General features: G+C 44.1%; 1 pseudogene; it reads left to right on the top strand.

Moving 5' to 3' along the window:
* Nucleotides 1-6,214: 6,214 nt before the first annotated feature.
* Nucleotides 6,215-22,871, top strand: part of LOC139582345 (structural maintenance of chromosomes flexible hinge domain-containing protein 1-like) — a 59,360-nt pseudogene continuing 42,703 nt past the window's right edge.

Genomic DNA, 22,871 nt, shown 5'->3' with positions numbered 1-22,871 from the left:
ATGAATGCTGGGTTTGTGTGTGGGCGTTCTGGCTGTCCTTGAGTGGGTGAACAATGGCGTCCCAGGAACAGCATTCCTGAAAGATAGGCTTCACTTTATCTCCGCCCCTGTGCTGGGGCTGTCAGCTCGCTCACGTGCGTGCTCACGCCCCGGTTGCACACTCCACTCACCCTACACTCAGCAGGTTAATGAGCGGCAAAACCCTGCAGTCTGAGCCCCCCTCTGCCCCCACCAATCCCACCTAAACCTGCCCGGCCTACAACACTCTCCACCTCCTCTCTTACGAAACATGTCAGAAAGACAAAATTTGAGGCCAGAGAGAAAGGCCAAACATGAAAAAAAAACTCACAGACCAAGACAGAAGAACAGGTCTGATCGGTGACTCAGCTCTCAAAGTTTGGAGCGGGAATAAAAGCTCTAATTATCTATGAACTCAAAACAAGACACAAGAGGCATGAGATGGGGTGTGAGACGTGCCGCTTGCCTCTCTATGGTGGGGAGAGACAAGGTGCTCAAATTGTGCTCACAATTAGAGGATTTTATGATGCTCCTCTCAGTCATGTCAGTATGGCTGCCTTGAGTTTAGACTCTCCACATTTTGTGTATGTCCCAAATGGCATCATATTGCCCATTCGGTGCACTACTTTTGACCTGGACCCATCAAAGGTAGTGCACTAAATAAACAGTGCAATTTGGGACAAGACCTCTGTCAAACTAATCCTGGGGCAGCCAGGTTAAGGGTTATGATGACATCGCTGTTCTACTTCCCCACCTGATCTAAACATATTCATTTAGAATGTGAGGTATCTCAGGAAATGAATTCTTTATGAGCGATGGAGATTATGAAAACCATACAAAGACTCACAAATAATAAACTACAATGTGTGCAGTCCTGTGTGGCTTAGATGGTAAGTGTGTTGCGCAAGCAACGCCAAGGTCATGGATTCAAGTCTCACAGGGAAAACATACTACAAATGTATGCTCTCACTGAACTGTAAGTTGATTTAGATAAAAGTATTGGATCTGAAAGGGGTGGACATGTGTGTAGGAATACTGTAGAGTGAGTCATTTTTTCTTCCCTGCCTTTCTAACCTCTCCAATATCTCAGGTTCTCCCCTGACACGAAGAGCTGGTCAAAGAGATAGAATCCTTAATTGAAAAAATAACAAAATGGTCAACCGGCCTGAGATTTGGTAAAATGCTGAGGGATGGGCCTGGAGAAATTCAGACAAAGCTATGGTTGCACGGATTGACCGTCCATGATATAAACATTATAGTTTAAAAAAATGAAAATTGAGGCTATACAGTGTTTGTTTACATTTACATTGTGCGACAGTTGACCTAAGCTCACGAGGCATTGATAAGTTATATTCTTCACGTATCAATAACTCATTTCTAAATTACAAAAAATGGATGTAATGTAGCAACTAAGGATTCTAGCTTTGACAGTAACATCTTTTCACCAGTCAATTAGAATTCCACACATGCTGACTGGGTGCCAATGCATTGGGTGGGCATGAGGAGGGAACTGCCAATTAGCCGCTGATTACAATACACAGCTGGGAGGGAAATATTAAGCTTTAGCCAATTACCAAAGATTTAGCAGCCCCAATTAAAAACAAACATCAAAGTATGAGAGGCAGCATTGGGGTCCCTCTGCTCCCCCACTGCAGCCACACACTCGTGTCTAATGTCACTGACAGGGTTCCTAGCGGAGAGGTGGACAGTCAGAGAGCTATTGGGTCACAAGGTCTCTCTCAACCCCTCACTCTGCGTTTAGGACATCCGTGCTGTGATGTCATACCGAGGTCAGGTAAAGGAGTTGCCCACTGCTTTCAGGCCTGGCACATCCAAATACTTGAACTGCAAACAGTATTACTGATTCAACCCTCTAATAAGGATAATGCCCTGTGGCAACAGTAACTGAGAAGGAGGTGTTCTAGAAGGGGGCGGTGTAGGGACTTGTTGGCACTGTTGATATTCACTATTTTCAAGCTGTTGCATAAGAATCCACCAGAGGGGGTGGGAGAAAAGTACAGCAACCTAATTCCTTTTCCCTCCCCTGGGTGCTACAGAGTGAATATTCAGCAATAATTCCCACTTCCGAATGTTCCTTTTTGCCAACGTGTCGATAGAACCTTCCGGGATCAATAATGGTCCGCCTCTTTATCAGGGGTTATGTTAATGTGCCATGGCACCTCTCTGCGGCACCAGCTCCTCTGACATGTCATCCCAACTGCATTGCGTTCTACCACCACGGCCTCCCTGCTACCCAGAGGAGGTGAACGGGGATTTGCTATAAGGCTAGAGACAGGGATGAGAAGGGGATGACATCACCAAAAAGTGATATATCAAAGCGCACAACGTGGAATGATAGAGACTCAAACGACGGGTTACTTGGAGAGTGTGAGACACCGTGCTCTTTGAGTTTGGCTATGGATTTAGACAGTGGGCTTGCTATACTGGAATAGGTCTAAGCATATCTGAGCTTTCAACAAGTATCACACTGTTTTGCTGCAACACTTGCCCAAGCCAAGGATACAGTGTGTCGTATTAAAACCCTGAGAGGCCTTACCCAATAGTTACGGGGAAAAAGCGTCAGACTTCTACAATCCCGTCATAAGGAATTTAAATCTCACAATATCCTGCCATCTTTCCCAGTGTCATCTTGTATATCTAGCTGACAGGGCACTGACAAACCTCTTCCTTCTGCTCCCCAAGTAAATATAGTGCAATAAATTGCTTTCCCTAGAGAAGGAGAGAGTTGACGTCAAACCCCACTCATGAATAGACTGCATAATCATTGTCTTCAAAGCCTCTCATCCTTTCTTTCGAAACAACATTTGATGAATCCGAGGCAAAAGTTTGACTCGTTAATAATCAAATGCAAATCCGCTCGTACAGATAAAACACCTATTTGGCGTGGTTAAGTTCTCACTCGGGCATTTGAAACCTAGCGCAGGGTGTGAATTTTACACAAGGGTGCGTGGCGTATAACGCAGCACACCGTGACAAACTGTATTGCTAGTCATTGGGCCAGGTTGGAGTAGAGACCCTGCAGCCGATGTCCTTCATTTTAATCCCAAGACATTGTCTTGTGCTCCTAGTGAGGGAGAGAGAGTGAGTCATTGAGAAGAGAGCACTGATACTGAGACCCAGATCAAAACGCAGTGCTGTCATTTTTGTCGCAGCATTGCCCTCTAGTGGTGAAACTCAGTTCAGTTGAACTCTAATTATGAATGTCATTACTGGAACTTGCTTCATTTATGAATAAATTCCAATGCACTTCGCTGCCATACTACGTATTGATGATGCAGAAGTTCTTATGAGGCTCTATGACAGTGTTGGTGGAGCCAGGACGTGTTGTGAATACTGACCAGAGAGTGAAGGTTTATGGGAGTGTAGGGCCGATGGGACACTGACGATCACACGCTGCTCTTCCATAGGGAGCTCTGTCTTCCCCAGAGAGCTGCAAAGGTGACAGAAAGAGCACGTTGTGTTTTTCAGGAGATCAATCGTTCCGCTAATGGAAACAAATATACAATTAATGTACAAATAGAGACTCGTAAGTCTTCTTATGTGGAGAGTCCAGTCGAAATACATATTCCTCTGATCTGGTGACCTGAAGGAGAAAACAAACAGACAATAAATCAGAGGAGAATTGATGCCTATGTCCACATTCCATTTCAGAAACAAACTGTCAAGATTAGAGGTCCTAGTTAAAACATTCCCACTCAGATATGGTTTTATTAGTGTCATGTAAACTAAAGAGATGCATAAAAAAGACCTTGAGAAACAAGTATAATGACTTATAAAAGGGAAAGCCAATGGCACTATGACCACTAACAACCATGCTGTCTCGGACACAGTGCTATAGAGGAGTGAGACTGACACTTAAGTGGATTTTAAGCCATCAAAAGGTATTGACGTTTTTTAGCCGCCAGTGAGTTGAGCGCAGACTAGTATTTTTTAAATGAACCTACGAATTATAAAGGGAAAGAGAGCCACGTGTTAGAGTTAATTTTGTGCAATTCTACATATCTGCAGCTTTACAGCTAATTTCCTTCAGTTCTAAACATTTTGCCATAGGGTGGAGGGAAAGGTTGGATTTTATTTTTTGTACTTTTTACCCCTTTTTTTCTCCCCAATTGGTAGTTCTCTGACAAAACAACTGTACATTTCGGTGTTCCTCAAGGTTCCGTTTTAGGACCACTATTGTTTTCACTATATATTTTACCTCTTGGGGATGTCATTCGAAAACATAATGTTAACTTTCACTGCTATGCGGATGACAGACAGCTGTACATTTCAATGAAACATGGTGAAGCCCCATAATTGCCCTCGCTAGAAGCCTGTGTTTCAGACATACAGTGGGGCAAAAAAGTATTTAGTCAGCCACCAATTGGGCAAGTTCTCCCACTTAAAAAAATGAGAGAGGCCTGTAATTTTCATCATAGGTACACTTCAACTATGACAGACAAAATAAAAAAAAAAAATCCAGAAAATCACATTGTAGGATTTTTAATGAATTTATTAGCAAATTATGGTGGAAAATAAGTATTTGGTCACCTACAAACAAGCAAGATTTCTGGCTCTCACAGACCTGTAACTTCTTCTTTAAGAGGCTCCTCTGTCCTCCACTTGTTACCTGTATTAATGGCATCTGTTTGAACTTGTTATCAGTATAAAAGACACCTGTCCACAACCTCAAACAGTCACACTCCAAACTCCACTATGGCCAAGACCAAAGAGCTGTCAAAGGACACCAGAAACAAAATTGTAGACCTGCACCAGGCTACCCGGATAAAGCACTAAATAAACTTCAGTTAGTGCAAAATACGGCTGCTAGAATCCTGACTAGAACCCCAAAATTTGATCATATTACTCCAATGCTAGCCTCCCTACACTGGCTTCCTGTTAAGGCAAGGGCTGATTTCAAGGTTTTACTGCTAACCTACAAAGCATTACATGGTCTTGCTCCTACCTATCTTTCCGATTTGGTCCTGCCGTACATACCTACACGTACGCTACGGTCACAAGACGCAGGCTTCCTAATTGTCCCTAGAATTTCTAAGCAAACAGCTGGAGGCAGGGCTTTCTCCTATAGATCTCCATTTTTATGGAATGGTCTGCCTACCCATGTGAGAGACGCAGACTCAGTCTCAACTTTTAAGTCTTTACTGAAGACTCATCTCTTCAGTGGGTCATATGATTGAGTGTAGTCTGGCCCAGGAGTGTGAAGGTGAACGTAAAGGCTCTGGAGCAACGAACCGCCCTTGCTGTCTCTGCCTGGCCGGTTCCCCTCTCTCCACTGGGATTCTCTGCCTCTAACCCTATTACAGGGGCTGAGTCACTGGCTTACTGGTGCTCTTTCATGCCGTCCCTAGGAGGGGTGCGTCACTTGAGTGGGTCACTGACGTGATCTTCCTGTCTGGGTTGGCGCCCCCCCTTGGGTTGTGCCGTGGCGGAGATCTTTGTGGGCTATACTCGGCCTTTTCTCAGGATGGTAAGTTGGTGGTTGAAGATATCCCTCTAGTGGTGTGGGGCTGTGCTTTTGCAAAGTGGGTGGGGTTATATCCTTCCTGTTCAACTATCTAGAGACCGCAGGAGCGGTAGAGATACTCTTAATGATCGGCTATGAAAAGCCAACTGACATTTACTCCTGAGGTGCTGGCTTGCTGCACCCTCGACAACTACTGACAACGACCACCCTCGACAACGACCATGCTGTGCAGTGGAATGAGATTGCTGTCTGTAGTGCAGGCGTTTTTATTTTCTTCACAGCACCCGCACCCCAAATATTTTCCCGCTGCTATGCCTCTACTGTTCCCGTTCACATACCGTGAGTGTCCATAAGGCTTAAGCGTACCTTGGAGGTGACTGTCCATCTGCTTGCACAACATAATATAACATATTATTTCGTTTCTTTGATTTTCTACATGCACATGATTGCTGTGCGCCGCAATGACGCTTATTGCCACGTGCATTGGTTTCTCCATATCAGGGCGTGCGGTAGATGCCGTTGTTATTATACCTCAGACGGTAGATGCTCAGAACTTGTTCATAAAGAAACATGGTAGAGTTGTAGGGAAGTGAAAATCTTTGCCAGTGACAAAAGATGTACAACACAATTTCTTTCGAGTAAAAATGAAGCAAATGGGTCTGCTAAACCACTTAAGATTGGTGGTATTCGACTGTCTCATTGAAATCGAAGATGCAAGTTCTGGACATCAATGGCTTAGACTTCAACGACTTCCTTCAAGTTGTATCAAAGGTAGCTAGCTGGAGATTTGTCATCTAGCCAGTTGCCTGCTTAATTGCAAATTTGCAACACCTTGCTCTTGCCAATGAATTCCTTCCCACCATGCTTGCCAATTAACTAGGTAGCTCACATAGATGGCTTGGCTAACGTTATTTAACATAGCTAGGACAGAGGATGGCAAATGCGGTTGCTGAAAAAGTTCAGAGTCAACAGGCAAGACATTCGAGGGTTCGACTTCAAACTAGGACGCGAAATAGAATCCATCGTTCTATATTGTAGGCAGTTTTAGCAACAGGTGTGCTGGACTGTTGTCAACATGGATGATAGTTCTGATGGTATGAGTCGGGATGATGAAAGTCATGGATCTGGATTGTCTGTGGTGAAAAGGTCAAATAATGGCCCTGCTATTAGTGCTACTGACAGCAGTGGCACTTCTACTAGTGTTGAGAACGTGAAGAGGGTTAAGGTGGTAATGATGTGTCGAGTGGAAAGTTGTAATCGTGTTTGTTGCGATCAAGGGGTCTCATCTACACTCCACACAATTTGTTTATGCATGCTAGCAAAGCCACTAAACAATACATAAATTGCACTATAACAGTGACAAATGGTGCCCACAAACGGTTAGGGCCTACATAAAGCTGTCCCAACAGAAGTGCTTTCTTTCCATCACCATGGTGTGAATCCTTACCACTGCTACACCTAGCTATCAGCAGAGCCTTGTCTGGCAGTGCATTCAGCCTCATTTACTGCCTTTTAAAAAAGCATAGCTGATATGGCAGACTTGCTTAAAACCTTTACTTCATACCCATCCCCGATCCGGGAGCATCCTCATCAGTAAAAAGCTGACTAGCATAGCTTAGCCTAACGGGACAGGGATATCATATAATATAATTTCATGAAATCACAAGTCCAATACAGCAAATGAAAGATAAACATCTTGTTAATCCAGCCATCATTTCTGATTTTTTAAATGTTTTACAGCGAAAACACAATATGTATTTATATTAGCTAACCACAATAGCCAAACACACAACGGCATATTTTCACCATGTTTCCACCGCATAGGTAGCCTTCACAAAACCCACCAAATAGAGATAGCGAAAACACAATATATATTTCTATTAGCTCAATACAGTAGCCAAACACACAACGCAATTTACTCCCCGCCAAAATAGCTTGCACAAAACCGACAAAATAGAGATAAAATTAATCACTAACATTGAACAACTTCATCAGATGACAGTCTTATAACATCATGTTACACAAAACATTTATGTTTTGTTCGAAAATGTGCATATTTAGAGCTGAAAACCGTGGTTATACATTGTGAAAATGTAGAAACTTTTTCCCAGAATGTCCGGATATATTTCTGACACTCACCTAATCTGACCAAATAACTCATCATAAACTTTACTAAAAAATACATGTTGGACAGCAAATGAAAGATACACTAGTTCTTAATGCAATCGCCGTGTTAGATTTAAAAAAATAACTTTACCATAACAAACAGCTTACGTTATAGCGAGACAGCGCCCGCAATAAGGGCGGAAAATAGGACTAAACATTTTCCACAGAAATACGAAATAACATCATAAATGGTTTCTACTTTTGCTGAGCTTCCATCAGAATCTTGTACAAGGAGTCCTTGGTCCAGAATAATCGTTGTTTGGTTTTAGAATGTCCTCTTCTCCTGTCGAATTAGCAACCATAGCTAGCCATGTGGCGCAAACGTGCCCAACTTCACCTGACGCAAAGAAAATAAAATTCCAAAACTCGCAATAAACGTTCAATAAACTGATACAACTCGATTGAAAAAAACTACTTTATGATGTTTTTATCACATCTATCAAATAAAATCAGAGCCGGAGATATCTACCGTGTATACCGAAAGCTTTTCAGAAGGCAATCTGGGGTTCCTTCTCGCGCCTTCGAAGACAATGACATTTCCAGACACGTCATTCCAAAAGCTCTTTTTCGACCTCAGATCAAGCTAGACACCCCATTCCACCTCCCACTGCCTGTTGACATCTAGTGGAAGGCGTATGAAGTGCATGTATATCCATAGATTTCAGGCAAATGAATAGGAAGGCCCTGGAACAGAGCCTCGATTTCAGATTTTTCACTTCCTGTCAGGAAGTTTGCTGCAAAATGAGTTCTGTTTTACTCCCAGATATAATTCAAACGGTTTTAAAAACTTGAGAGTGTTTTCTATCCAATAGTAATAATAATATACATATTGTACGAGCTAGAATAGAGTACGAGGCAGTTTAATTTGGGCACGATTTTTTACAAAGTGAAAACAGCGCCCCCCTATTGACAAAATTAAGGTGTTTTAAATGCCAAAGAATGGGTCCTGTAGCGGCTCTGTGCAAAAGAAAGAAAATATGTGTCATGTGTGGAGGGGAACATGATTACGGTGAATGTGGGAACAATGTTAAGTTTAACTGTAATAATTGTGGGGGGGGGGGACACAGCGCAGCATTTGGTGGATGCCAGAGAGGCCCAAAGATATAAAATCACTCACAATGTATCTTATGCAGAGGCTGCAACGCAGATTGGTGGAACTATTAGGCAGAATGATGGAGATAATAGGGTAAGTCTTGGAATAAGTGAACCTACTGTAGGAAGTGTTCCTTATGTTGGTCCTGACACGGATACCAGACCTGTTTAGAAATCTTGTTCTCACAAATGTTGTGTCAAAGGACACCTTAATAGTTAATCAGATTGACTTTATAGTCTTCCTTGGAAAGGTTATCAACCTGACTGCATTTGTGGAAAGAAATGCCAAGTTGTGGGAGCAGCTAAATAGTTTTTAGGAGTAACAGATGTTACCCTCGCCATTATTGTTGATATGTTGACTCCTAATGATGGAATGTCTAGGTATGATGATAGTTAGTCATGGTTTTTGTTATCCTTCAGTGGAATGCTAGAAGCCTAATTGCTAACAGTCAGGAGTTTAATAAATATATATCAAATCAAATCAAGTTTATTTTATATAGCCCTTCGTACATCAGCTAATATCTCGAAGTGCTGTACAGACACCCAGCCTAAAACCCCAAACAGCAAGCAATGCAGGTGTAGAAGCACGGTGGCTAGGAAAAACTCCCTAGAAAGGCCAAAACCTAGGAAGAAACCTAGAGAGGAACCAGGCTATGAGGGGTGGCCAGTCCTCTTCTGGCTGTGCTGGGTGGAGATTATAACAGAACTATGCCAAGATGTTCAAAATGTTCATAAGTGACAAGCATGGTCAAATAATAATCATGAATAATTTTCAGTTGGCTTTTCATAGCCGATCATCAAGAGTTGAAAATAGCAGGTCCGGGACAGGTGGCGGTTCCATAACCGCAGGCAGAACAGCTGAAACTGGAATAGCAGCAAGGCCAGGTGGACTGGGGACAGCAAGGAGCCATCACGCCCGGCAGCCCCGACGCACGGTCCCAGGGCTCAGGTCCTCCGAGAGAGAGAAAGAGAGAGAGAAGGAGAGAATTAGAGAGATATACATACATACATACATACATACATACATACATACATACATACATACATACATACATACATACATACATACATACATACATACATACATACATACATACATACATACATACATACATACATACATACGTACAGTTGAAGTCGGAAGTTTACATACACCTTAGCCATTTAAACTCAGTTTTTCACAATTCCTGACATTTAATCAGAGTAAACATTCCCTGGCTTAGGTCAGTTAGGATCACCACTTTTATTTTAAGAGTGAAATGTCAGAATAATAGTAGAGAGAATGATTTATTTCAGCTTTTATTTCTTTCATCACATTCCCAGTGGGTCAGAAGTTTACATACACTGAATTAGTATTTGGTAGCATTGCCTTTAAATGGTTTAACTTGTGTCAAATGTTTCGTGTAGCCTTCCACAAGCTTCCCACAATAGGTTGGGTGAATTTTGGCCCATCCTCCTGACAGAGCTCTTGTAACTGAGTCAAGTTTGTAGCCCTTACATGCTTTTTCAGTTCTGCCCACACATTTTCTATAGGATTGAGGTCAGGGCTTTGTGATGGCCACTCCAATACCTTGACTTTGTTGTCCTTAAGCCATTTTTCCACAACATTGGAAGTATGCTTGGGATCATTGTCCATTTGGAAGACTCATTTGCGACCAAGCTTTAACTTCCTGACTGATGTCTTGAGATGTTGCTTCAATATATCCACATCATTTTCCTACCTCATGATGCCATCTATTTTGTGAAGTGCACCAGTCCCTCCTGCAGCAAAGCACCCCCACAACATAATGGTGCCACCCCTGTGCTTCACGGTTGGGATGGTGTTCTTCGGCTTGCAAGCCTCACCCTTTTTCCTCCAAACATAACGATGGTCATTATGGCCAAACAGTTCTATTTTTGTTTCATCAGACCAGAGGACATTTCTCCATGTGCAGTTGCAAACCGTATTCTGGCAGTTTTGGAGCAGTGGCTTCTTCCTTGCTGAGCTGCCTTTCAGGTTATGTCGATATAGGACTTGTTTTACTGTGGATATAGATACTTTTGTACCTGTTTCCTCCAGCATCTTCACACGGTCCTTTGCTGTTCTGGGATTGATTTGCACTTTTCGCACCAAAGTATGTTCATCTCTAGGAGACAGAACGTGTCTCCTTCCTGAGTGGTATGACGGCTGCGTGGTTCCATGGTGTTTATACTTGCGTACTAATGTTTGTACAGATGAACGTAGTACCTTCAGGCATTTGGAAATTGCTCCAAAGCATGAACCAGACTTTTTTTTTGTGGTCTTGGCTGTTTTCTTTTGATTTTCCCATGATGTCAAGCAAAGAGGCACTGAGTTTTAAGTTGAAATACATCCACATGTACACTCCCAATTGACTCAAATGATGTCAATTATCCTATCAGAACCTTCTAAAGCCATGACATAATTTTCAGGAATTTTTCCAAGCTGTTTAAAGGTACAGTCAACTTAGTGTATGTAAACTTCTGACCCACTGGAATTGTGAGACCGTGAATTATATGTGAAATAATCTGTCTGTAAACAATTTTTTGGAAAAATTACTTGTGTCATGCACAGCTTAGATGTCCTAACCGACTTGCCAAAACTATAGTTTGTTAACAAGACATTTGTGGAGTGGTTGAAAAACTCCAACCTACAGTGAGGCAAAAAAGTATTTAGTCAGCCACCAATTGTGCAAGTTCTCCCACTTAAAAAGATGAGAGAGGCCTGTAATTTTCATCATAGGTACACTTCAACTATGACAGACAAAATGAGAAGAAAAATCCAGAAAATCACATTGTAGGATTTTTTATGAATTTATTTGCAAATTATGGTGGAAAATAATTATTTGGTCAATAACAAAAGTTTATCTCAATGCTTTGTTATATACCCTTTGTTGGCAGTGACAGAGGTCAAACGTTTTCTGTAAGTCTTCACAAGGTTTTCACACACTGTTGCTGGTATTTTGGCCCATTCCTCCATGCAGATCTCCTCTAGAGCAGTGATGTTTTGGGGCTGTTGCTGGGCAACACGGACTTTCAACTCCCTCCAAAGATTTTCTATGGGGTTGAGATCTGGAGACTGGCTAGGCCACTCCAGGACCTTGAAATGCTTCTTACGAAGCCACTCCTTCGTTGCCCGGGCGGTGTGTTTGGGATCATTGTCATGCTGAAAGACCCAGCCACGTTTCATCTTCAATGCCCTTGCTGATGGAAGGAGGTTTTCACTCAAAATCTCACGATACATGGCCCCATTCATTCTTTCCTTTACACAGATCAGTCGTCCTGGTCCCTTTGCAGAAAAACAGCCCCAAAGCATGATGTTTCCACCCCCATGCTTCACAGTAGGTATGGTGTTCTTTGGATGCAACTCAGCATTCTTTGTCCTCCAAACACGACGAGTTGAGTTTTTAACCAAAAAGTTATATTTTGGTTTCATCTGACCATATGACATTCTCCCAATCTTCTTCTGGATCATCCAAATGCTCTCTAGCAAACTTCAGACGGGCCTGGACATGTACTGGCTTAAGCAGGGGGACACGTCTGGCACTGCAGGATTTGAGTCCCTGGCGGCGTAGTGTGTTACTGATGGTAGGCTTTGTTACTTTGGTCCCAGCACTCTGCATGTCATTCACTAGGTCCCCCCGTGTGGTTCTGGGATTTTTGCTCACCGTTCTTGTGCTCATTTTGACCCCACGGGGTAAGATCTTGCGTGGAGCCCCAGATCGAGGGAGATTATCAGTGGTCTTGTATGTCTTCCATTTCCTAATAATTGCTCCCACAGTTGATTTCTTCAAACCAAGCTGCTTACCTATTGCAGATTCAGTCTTCCCAGCCTGGTGCAGGTCTACAATTTTGTTTCTGGTGTCCTTTGACAGCTCTTTGGTATTGGCCATAGTGGAGTTTGGAGTGTGACTGTTTGAGGTTGTGGACAGGTGTCTTTTATACTGATAACAAGTTCAAACAGGTGCCATTAATACAGGTAATGAGTGGAGGACAGAGGAGCCTCTTAAAGAAGAAGTTACAGGTCTGTGAGAGCCAGAAATCTTGCTTGTTTGTAGGTGACCAAATACTTATTTTCCACCATAATTTGCAAATTAATTAATTAAAAATCCTACAATGTGATTTTCTGGATTTTTTTTTCTCATTTTGTCTGTCATAGTTGAAGTGTACATATGATGAAAATTACAGGCCTCTCTCATCTTTTTAAGTGGGAGAACTTGCACAATTGGTGGCTGACTAAATACTTTTTTGCCCCACTGTAAGTGTATGTAAACTTCCGAGTTCAACTGTATATAATGGATTTAGAGATCAAACCTGATGTGATATGGGTTCAAGAAACATGGCTTAGACCACATCTTGCTTGTATTATTCCTGGTTGTTGTTCAATCAGTCGGATAGATCAATTGGACAGAGTGGTGGTTGTGCTACGTTCATAAGAGAAGGTCTTGTATATCATAATATAACTGTCCCATATGAATGTGTGACGGTGGACATCTACAGTGCAGGTAGTAATATTAAGTTACAGTCTTTACAACCCTTGCTGTTTGATGAAGTATCGGGAGAATTGGGCTCTAGAGAGACAAGGTGCGGCGACCTTAAAACAGAGAAGCTTATGGGAAAGAACACATACAGATGCTAATGGTACTATTGTGGAAGATATGATGGAAGCAAGATTTAGTATGTCTTAACGATGGATGTGGTACAAGGGTTGATGTTGTTAGAGGGGTTACATCCTGCCTGGAGCTCACACTGGCTTCTAACTCTGCATCTATGTGTGAATGGAATGGAATGAATGATTCTACTGTTGGAAGTGATCAAGTCCCTAAGATAAAGCCTGGTAAGGACCCTTCATGTGCTGATAGTTATAGACCAATGGCACTGACCTCTTCACTTGTGTAAACTGATGGAAAACATGACAGTCAACAGATTGTCATAATTCCTGGGAACATAGAGGTTTATTGGGTCAAAGTGGATTCCGTAAAGGTAGATCTACTCTGGATGCATTAGTAAAGGTGAGCAATGAAGTTGAGAACTCTGGTCATGAAAGAAGTAATGGTTACTGTGTTTTATTATTATAATTTTTTTAAATTTGTGGCGAGAAGGCCTACTGATTTAAGATGGAAAGACCTTGTTTAATCGCTCTTTTCGAGTTAAAATGTATCCATTTAATCTGATGCCTATGTTATTCCTCAAGGCAGTGCTACAGTATCAGTCCTATATTGTTCAACATTATGATTAAACGATGTGTTTCACAAATGTAGGTAGGGGTATTGGGGCTTCCCTATATGCTGATTACGGAGACATTTAGAATAGTGGAAGGAATGTCTCTCGTGATTAAATCTATTCGACAAGCTATAGTGGATGTTGAAAGGTGGTCGATTGACTGGTGAAGTCTTGTATGTTCTTCTCGAAGATGAAAGTTGCTGAAATATACAGTTGTTTCTAGATGGACAGCCTATCGGGAGGGTTTCAAGGATAAATATTTGGGTCTATGGTTCAATGAGCGATTTATACATGGAAAGATCATGTCATCAATGTTGAAACAAAGTGTAAGAAGGTGGTGAATCTTATGCGCTCGGTCTCTGGTTATGAATGGGGTGCTGACAGACAACCGTTGATGGATATTTTATAGAGCTCTGACCAGGACGACAATTGATTACGGGTGTATAGTTTATGGAACAGCGGTGAAGACTTGGCTTCAGAGGCTGGACAGAATCCAGTATATAGCTTTAAGGATATGTATTGGTGCATTTAAATCAACGTCTGTATGACTTACTAGTAGAGGCAGGTGAGATGCCTTTGGATATACGGTGTAAAAAATGGTCTTTAGCTTATTGGGTTAGGTTCAAAGGATGTGAGTGTAACGACCTGGGTGTCGGGGGGTGTGAAATCAGACGCAGGAACAGCAGAGCTTCAATACGGTGATTTTTAAAACCAAAATGTCCAACACGGACTTACTGGGTGTCATAAACACCTGTCTACAAACACGGGAGACAAACCCAGTATACAATACAATAAACCACTCCCGAAATCCACAGCTACAGACGAACAATCCCGCACAAAGAAGCCTACGGGCTGGCTGACTAATAAAGCCACACTAATTAACAACTTAACTGAACACAGGTGATACAAATAAACACATAAGGAGGGGGAGGAAAAAGAGTCAGTGGCAGCTAATAGGCCGGTGACAACTACCGCCGAGCGCCATCCGAACGGGAAGGAGAGCCTGCCTCGGTTGAAGTCGTGACAGTGAGGTTGAGTATCCCACTTCAATCAAGTTTATTTTATTTTATATAGCCCTTCGTACATCAGCTAATATCTCGAAGTGCTGTACAGAAACCCAGCCTAAAACCCCAAACAGCAAGCAATGCAGGTGTAGAAGCACGGTGGCTAGGAAAAACTCCCTAGAAAGGCCAAAACCTAGGAAGAAACCTAGAGAGGAACCAGGCTATGAGGGGTGGCCAGTCCTCTTCTGGCTGTGCCGGATGGAGATTATAACAGAACTATGCCAAGATGTTCAAAATGTTCATAAGTGACAAGCATGGTCAAATAATAATCATGAGTAATTTTCAGTTGGCTTTTCATAGCCGATCATTAAGAGTTGAAAACAGCAGGTCTGGGACAGGTGGCGGTTCCATAACCGCAGGCAGAACAGTTGAAACTGGAATAGCAGCAAGGCCAGGTGGACTGGGGACAGCAAGGAGTCATCATGCCCGGTAGTCCTGACGTATGGTCCTAGGACTCAGGTCCTCCGAGAGAGAGAAAGAAAGAGAGAAGGAGAGAATTAGAGAGAGCCAAGATTTTCAAAATGTTCATAAATGACAAGCATGGTCAAATAATAATCAGGAATAAATGTCAGTTGGCTTTTCATAGCCGATCATTAAGAGTTGAAAACAGCAGGTCTGGAACAGGTAGGGGTTCCATAACCGCAGGCAGAACAGTTGAAACTGGAATAGCAGCAAGGCCAGGCGGACTGGGGACAGCAAGGAGTCATCATGCCCGGTAGTCCTGACGTATGGTCCTAGGACTCAGGTCCTCCGAGAGAGAGAAAGAAAGAGAGAAGGAGAGAATTAGAGAGAGCCAAGATTTTCAAAATGTTCATAAATGACAAGCATGGTCAAATAATAATCAGGAATAAATGTCAGTTGGCTTTTCATAGCCGATCATTAAGAGTTGAAAACAGCAGGTCTGGAACAGGTAGGGGTTCCATAACCGCAGGCAGAACAGTTGAAACTGGAATAGCAGCAAGGCCAGGCGGACTGGGGACAGCAAGGAGTCATCATGCCCGGTAGTCCTGACGTATGGTCCTAGGGCTCAGGTCCTCCGAGAGAGAGAAAGAAAGAGAGAAGGAGAGAATTAGAGAGAGCCAAGATTTTCAAAATGTTCATAAATGACAAGCATGGTCAAATAATAATCAGGAATAAAAGTCAGTTGGCTTTTCATAGCCGATCATTAAGAGTTGAAAGCAGCAGGTCTGGGACAGGTAGGGGTTCCATAACCGCAGGCAGAACAGTTGAAACTGGAACAGCAGCAAGGCCAGGTGGACTGGGGACAGCAAGGAGTCATCATGCCCGGTTTGCCGTGACGTATGGTCCTAGGGCTCAGGTTCTCCGAGAGAGAGAAAGAAAGAGAGAACGAGAGAATTAGAGAGAGCATACTTAAATTCACACAGGACACTGGATAAGACAGGAGAAGTACTCCAGGTATAACCAACTGACCCTAGCCCCCCGACACATAAACTACTGCAGCATAAATACTGGAGGCTGAGACAGGAGGGGTCAGGAGACACTGTGGCCCCATCCGATGATACCCCCGGACAGGGCCAAACAGGAAGGATATAACCCCACCCACTTTGCCAAAGCACAGCCCCCGCACCACTAGAGGGATATCTTCAACCACCAACTACAATCCTGAGACAAGGCCGAGTATAGCCCACAAAGATCTCCACCACAGCACAAACCAAGGGGGCGCCAACCCAGACAGGAAGATCACGTCAGTAACTCAACCCACTCAAGTGACGCACCCCTCCTAGGGACGGCATGAAAGAGCACCAGTAAGCCAGTGACTCAGCCCCTGTAATAGGGTTAGAGGCAAAGAATCCCAGTGGAGAGAGGGGAACCGGCCAGGCAGAGACAGCAAGGGCGGTTCGTTGCTCCAGAGCCTTTCCGTTCACCTTCACACTCCTGGGCCAGACTACACTCAATCATATGACCTACTGAAGAGATAAGTCTTCAGTAAAGACTTAAAGGTTGAGACCGAGTCTGCGTATCTCACATGGGTAGGCAGACCGTTCCATAAAAATGGAGATCTATAGGAGAAAGCCCTGCTTCCCGCTGTTTGCTTAGAAATTCTAGGGACAATTAGGAGGCCTGCGTCTTGTGACCGTAGCGTACGTATAGGTATGTACGGCAGGACCAACTCGGAAAGATAGGTAGGAGCAAGCCCATGTAACGCTTTATAGGTTAACAGTAAAACCTTGAAATCAGCCCTTGCCTTAACAGGAAGCCAGTGTAGGGAAGCTAGCACTGGAGTAATATGATCAAATTTCTTGGTTCTAGTCAGGATTCTAGCAGCCGTATTTAGCACTAACTGAAGTTTATTTAGTGCTTTATCCGGGTAGCCGGAAAGTAGAGCATTGCAGTAGTCTAACCTAGAAGTAACAAATGCATGGATTAATTTTTCTGCATCATTTTTGGACAGAGAATTTCTGATTTTTGCAATGTTACGTAGATGGAAAAAAGCTGTCCTTGAAACAGTCTTGATATGTTCGTCAAAAGAGAGATCAGGGTCAAGAGTAACGCCGAGGTCCTTCACAGTTTTATTTGAGACGACTTTACAACCATCAAGATTAATTGTCAGATTTAACAGAAGATCTCTTTGTTTCTTGGGACCTAGAACATAGTAGAACACTTGTCTACTATATACTAGTAGACAAGGCAGTAGTTTTGGTTGGAAATCTTGCTGATGAGAGTGGTTTGAGGGAGTTTGTTTGCCCTTCTGTGGTGATAGGGGATGTTACTCCCAGATCCTGTTGTTGATATAAACTTGGTAGAGAAAAGGAATGATTGGCCAGAAGTCAGTGATTTTATAGGGAATGGTTGACAATTACATTGGTAGAAGTTTTTATGCTTTTTTTTTACCACTTTTCACAGATGGATCCAAGGACCCAGATAGTGGGCACACAGGAGCAGGCGTTTACGTTCCTGAATTTGATGTGCAGATATGTAGAAGACTAACAGATGAACTGGGAATGTGATGAAAGAAATAAAAGCTGAAAGAAATGGAATGTGATGAAAGAAATAAAAGCTGAAATAAATAATTATCTCTACTATTATTCTGACATTTCACTCTTAAAATAAAGTGGTGATCCTAACTGACCTAAGACAGGGAATTTTCACTAGGATTAAATGTCAGGAATTGTGAAAAACTGAGTTTAAATTTGGCTAAGGTGTATGTAAACTTCAGACTTCAACTGTAAATAATTGATATTAATGTTCCACTGGGTAGAGGTGAGGCCAAATGTAAGATCCAAGCCATTTTGATAGATGTGTGGTAGAAGAGATGGGACTCTGAGCCCAAGGGCCAGCATTGATATGCCCTCCAAGAAAAGGTCAAATTAGGAAGGAAGAGGTGGTGTTTGCTCGACTGCGCTTAGGACATTGAACTCGTCATTACATCTGGTTGGCAGGCAAATGAATGGTTTGTGTATGGTCGATGAAACGGTGGAGCATGTGTTACATTTACATTACATTTAAGTCATTTAGCAGACGCTCTTATCCAGAGCGACTTACAAATTGGTGCATTCACCTTATGATATCCAGTGGAACAACCACTTTACAATAGTGCATCTAACTCTTTTAAGGGGGGGGGGGGTTAGAAGGATTACTTTATCCTATCCTAGGTATTCCTTAAAGAGGTGGGGTTTCAGGTGTCTCCGGAAGGTGGTGATTGACTCCGCTGACCTGGCGTCGTGAGGGAGTTTGTTCCACCATTGGGGTGCCAGAGCAGCGAACAGTTTTGACTGGGCTGAGCGGGAACTGTACTTCCTCAGAGGTAGGGAGGCGAGCAGGCCAGAGGTGGATGAACGCAGTGCCCTTGTTTGGGTGTAGGGCCTGATCAGAGCCTGAAGGTACGGAGGTGCCGTTCCCCTCACAGCTCCGTAGGCAAGCACCATGGTCTTGTAGCGGATGCGAGCTTCAACTGGAAGCCAGTGGAGAGAGCGGAGGAGCGGGGTGACTTGAGAGAACTTGGGAAAGTTGAACACCAGATGGGCTGCGGCGTTCTGGATGAGTTGTAGGGGTTTAATGGCACAGGCAGGGAGCCCAGCCAACAGCGAGTTGCAGTAATCCAGACGGGAGATGACAAGTGCCTGGATTAGGACCTGCGCCGCTTCCTGCGTGAGGCAGGGTCGTACTCTGCGAATGTTGTAGAGCATGAACCTACAGGAACGGGTCACCGCCTTGATGTTAGTTGAGAACGACAGGGTGTTGTCCAGGATCACGCCAAGGTTCTTAGCACTCTGGGAGGAGGACACAATGGAGTTGTCAACCGTGATGGCGAGATCATGGAACGGGCAGTCCTTCCCCGGGAGGAAGAGCAGCTCCGTCTTGCCGAGGTTCAGCTTGAGGTGGTGATCCGTCATCCACACTGATATGTCTGCCAGACATGCAGAGATGCGATTCACCACCTGGTTATCAGAGGGGGGAAAGGAGAAGATTAATTGTGTGTCGTCTGCATAGCAATGATAGGAGAGACCATGTGAGGATATGACAGAGCCAAGTGACTTGGTGTATAGCGAGAATAGGAGAGGGCCTAGAACAGAGCCCTGGGGGACACCAGTGGTGAGAGCACGTGGTGCGGAGACAGATTCTCGCCACGCCACCTGGTAGGAGCGACCTGTCAGGTAGGACGCAATCCAAGCGTGGGCCGCGCCGGAGATGCCCAGCTCGGAGAGGGTGGAGAGGAGGATCTGATGGTTCACAGTATCAAAGGCAGCCGATAGGTCTAGAAGGATGAGAGCAGAGGAGAGAGAGTTAGCTTTAGCAGTGCGGAGCGCCTCCGTGACACAGAGAAGAGCAGTCTCAGTTGAATGACTAGTCTTGAAACCTGACTGATTTGGATCAAGAAGGTCATTCTGAGAGAGATAGCAGGAGAGCTGGCCAAGGACGGCACGTTCAAGAGTTTTGGAGAGAAAAGAAAGAAGGGATACTGGTCTGTAGTTGTTGACATCGGAGGGATCGAGTGTAGGTTTTTTCAGAAGGGGTGCAACTCTCGCTCTCTTGAAGACGGAAGGGACGTAGCCAGCGGTCAAGGATGAGTTGATGAGCGAGGTGAGGTAAGGGAGAAGGTCTCCGGAAATGGTCTGGAGAAGAGAGGAGGGGATAGGGTCAAGCGGGCAGGTTGTTGGGCGGCCGGCCGTCACAAGACGCGAGATTTCATCTGGAGAGAGAGGGGAGAAAGAGGTCAAAGCACAGGGTAGGGCAGTGTGAGCAGAACCAGCGGTGTCGTTTGACTTAGCAAACGAGGATCGGATGTCGTCGACCTTCTTTTCAAAATGGTTGACGAAGTCATCAGCAGAGAGGGAGGAGGGGGGAGGAGGGGGAGGAGGATTCAGGAGGGAGGAGAAGGTGGCAAAGAGCTTCCTAGGGTTAGAGGCAGATGCTTGGAATTTAGAGTGGTAGAAATTGGCTTTAGCAGCAGAGACAGAAGAGGAGAATGTAGAGAGGAGGGAGTGAAAGGATGCCAGGTCCGCAGGGAGGCGAGTTTTCCTCCATTTCCGCTCGGCTGCCCGGAGCCCTGTTCTGTGAGCTCGCAATGAGTCGTCGAGCCACGGAGCAGGAGGGGAGGACCGAGCCGGCCTGGAGGATAGGGGACATAGAGAGTCAAAGGATGCAGAAAGGGAGGAGAGGAGGGTTGAGGAGGCAGAATCAGGAGATAGGTTGGAGAAGGTTTGAGCAGAGGGAAGAGATGATAGGATGGAAGAGGAGAGAGTAGCGGGGGAGAGAGAGCGAAGGTTGGGACGGCGCGATACCATCCGAGTAGGGGCAGTGTGGGAAGTGTTGGATGAGAGCGAGAGGGAAAAGGATACAAGGTAGTGGTCGGAGACTTGGAGGGGAGTTGCAATGAGATTAGTGGAAGAACAGCATCTAGTAAAGATGAGGTCAAGCGTATTGCCTGCCTTGTGAGTAGGGGGGGAAGGTGAGAGGGTGAGGTCAAAAGAGGAGAGGAGTGGAAAGAAGGAGGCAGAGAGGAATGAGTCAAAGGTAGACGTGGGGAGGTTAAAGTCACCCAGAACTGTGAGAGGTGAGCCATCCTCAGGAAAGGAACTTATCAGGGCGTCAAGCTCATTGATGAACTCTCCAAGGGAACCTGGAGGGCGATAAATGATAAGGATGTTAAGCTTGAAAGGGCTGGTAACTGTGACAGCATGGAATTCAAAGGAGGCGATAGACAGATGGGTCAGGGGAGAAAGAGAGAATGTCCACTTGGGAGAGATGAGGATCCCAGTGCCACCACCCCGCTGACCAGAAGCTCTCGGGGTGTGCGAGAACACGTGGGCAGACGAGGAGAGAGCAGTAGGAGTAGCAGTGTTATCAGTGGTAATCCATGTTTCCGTCAGTGCCAAGAAGTCGAGGGACTGGAGGGAAGCATAGGCTGAGATGAACTCTGCCTTGTTGGCCGCAGATCGGCAGTTCCAGAGGCTGCCTGAGACCTGGAACTCCACGTGGGTCGTGCGCGCTGGGACCACCAGGTTAGAGTAGCAGCGGCCACGCGGTGTGAAGCGTTTGTATGGTCTGTGCAGAGAGGAGAGAACAGGGATAGACAGACACATAGTTGACAGGCTACAGAAGAGGCTACGCTAATGCAAAGGAGATTGGAATGACAAGTGGACTACACGTCTCGAATGTTCAGAAAGTTAAGCTTACGTTGCAAAAAATCTTATTGACTAAAATGATATAGTACTGCTGGCTGGTGAAATAGGCTAGCTAGCAGTGGCTGCGTTGTTGACTTTGTTTGAAAGTGTAGCTGGCTAGGTAACCTCTAACTGGCTAGGTAACCTTGACAATTACTCTAGACTACACAATTATCTTGGATACAAAGACGGCTATGTAGCCAGCTAAGATCAAACAAATCAAACTGTTGTACTGTAATGAAATGAAATGTAATACTACCTGTAATACTACCTGTGGAGCAAAGCGGAATGCAACTACTCGCTCCAAACCAAACCGGAAGTGCGTATCGTAGAGGGAGAGGCAATAGAAATGTTGTTTCTTGTATTATTGTCTTTTGTGTCTTTAGAGGACTGCTTCACCTTAATGTCCCCTTTCCCTTTTCTTCTGTCCTTATTTTGTCCCACTTTGTCCCTTCTTTGTCCCTTCTTCTCTTCTGCCAACTAGACACTCCTTGTTAGCTAGCTAGCTTCTTTCAGGAATGTCCCTAGCAACTGCCTAGCAACAGGTAAACAACTTAGCTAGCTAAGAAAACGGTATAATTTTATGAAAAATTGTTACTTTTTCAAAAGCCTTTCTTCTTTGTTTGCTGCTTGTTTGGTCTCCTATTCAGTTTGCAGTTTTCTTTTGATTTTTTTCGATGTACTTTACTCTAAAAAAACATTTAAATTTCAATATTTGTAGGAGCTCATCTTTTCAGCTGCTGCTGAAAAAAAAATGTGTTGTTATATTGTAAGTATGTTGAAGAGAGGGAAAGATTGAATTGTAGGGTCATTGAGGTTGGGGGGGTTTGGAAGGGATTTGGGGGATGGGTGAGGGTCTATTAGAAGTTAGTAGGGCTTTTTTAAAATTTTCTCATAAGTAGTGAGTTAGGGGAATTTAGAATTGTAAACTGTAATTGACCACACACTCCAGCACAGTAGGTGGTGGCATGCACCTTTTTAAGGTTGGTTTGCTGACCGCCATTATGTCATAGAAGGATGGCAGGTGCATTCTCCATCCAGGCATTACAAGCTGTCATATTTCCCAAGTTAAGGTTTGAATTAAATTGTTAATATCTAGTTACGTAGCTCTTGTTATACACAAGTTGTCCCATTTGTTGTGAATACAATATCTAAACCAAACTATCAACCTGTCACGTCTGTGTTGTGAGATATCGCTAC

Source organism: Salvelinus alpinus, chromosome 8 (genome assembly GCF_045679555.1).
Source record: "Salvelinus alpinus chromosome 8, SLU_Salpinus.1, whole genome shotgun sequence".
NCBI lineage: Eukaryota > Metazoa > Chordata > Actinopteri > Salmoniformes > Salmonidae > Salvelinus > Salvelinus alpinus.
Note: the sequence above shows the minus strand (reverse complement) of the source record. Positions and strands in the feature narration are given on the sequence as shown.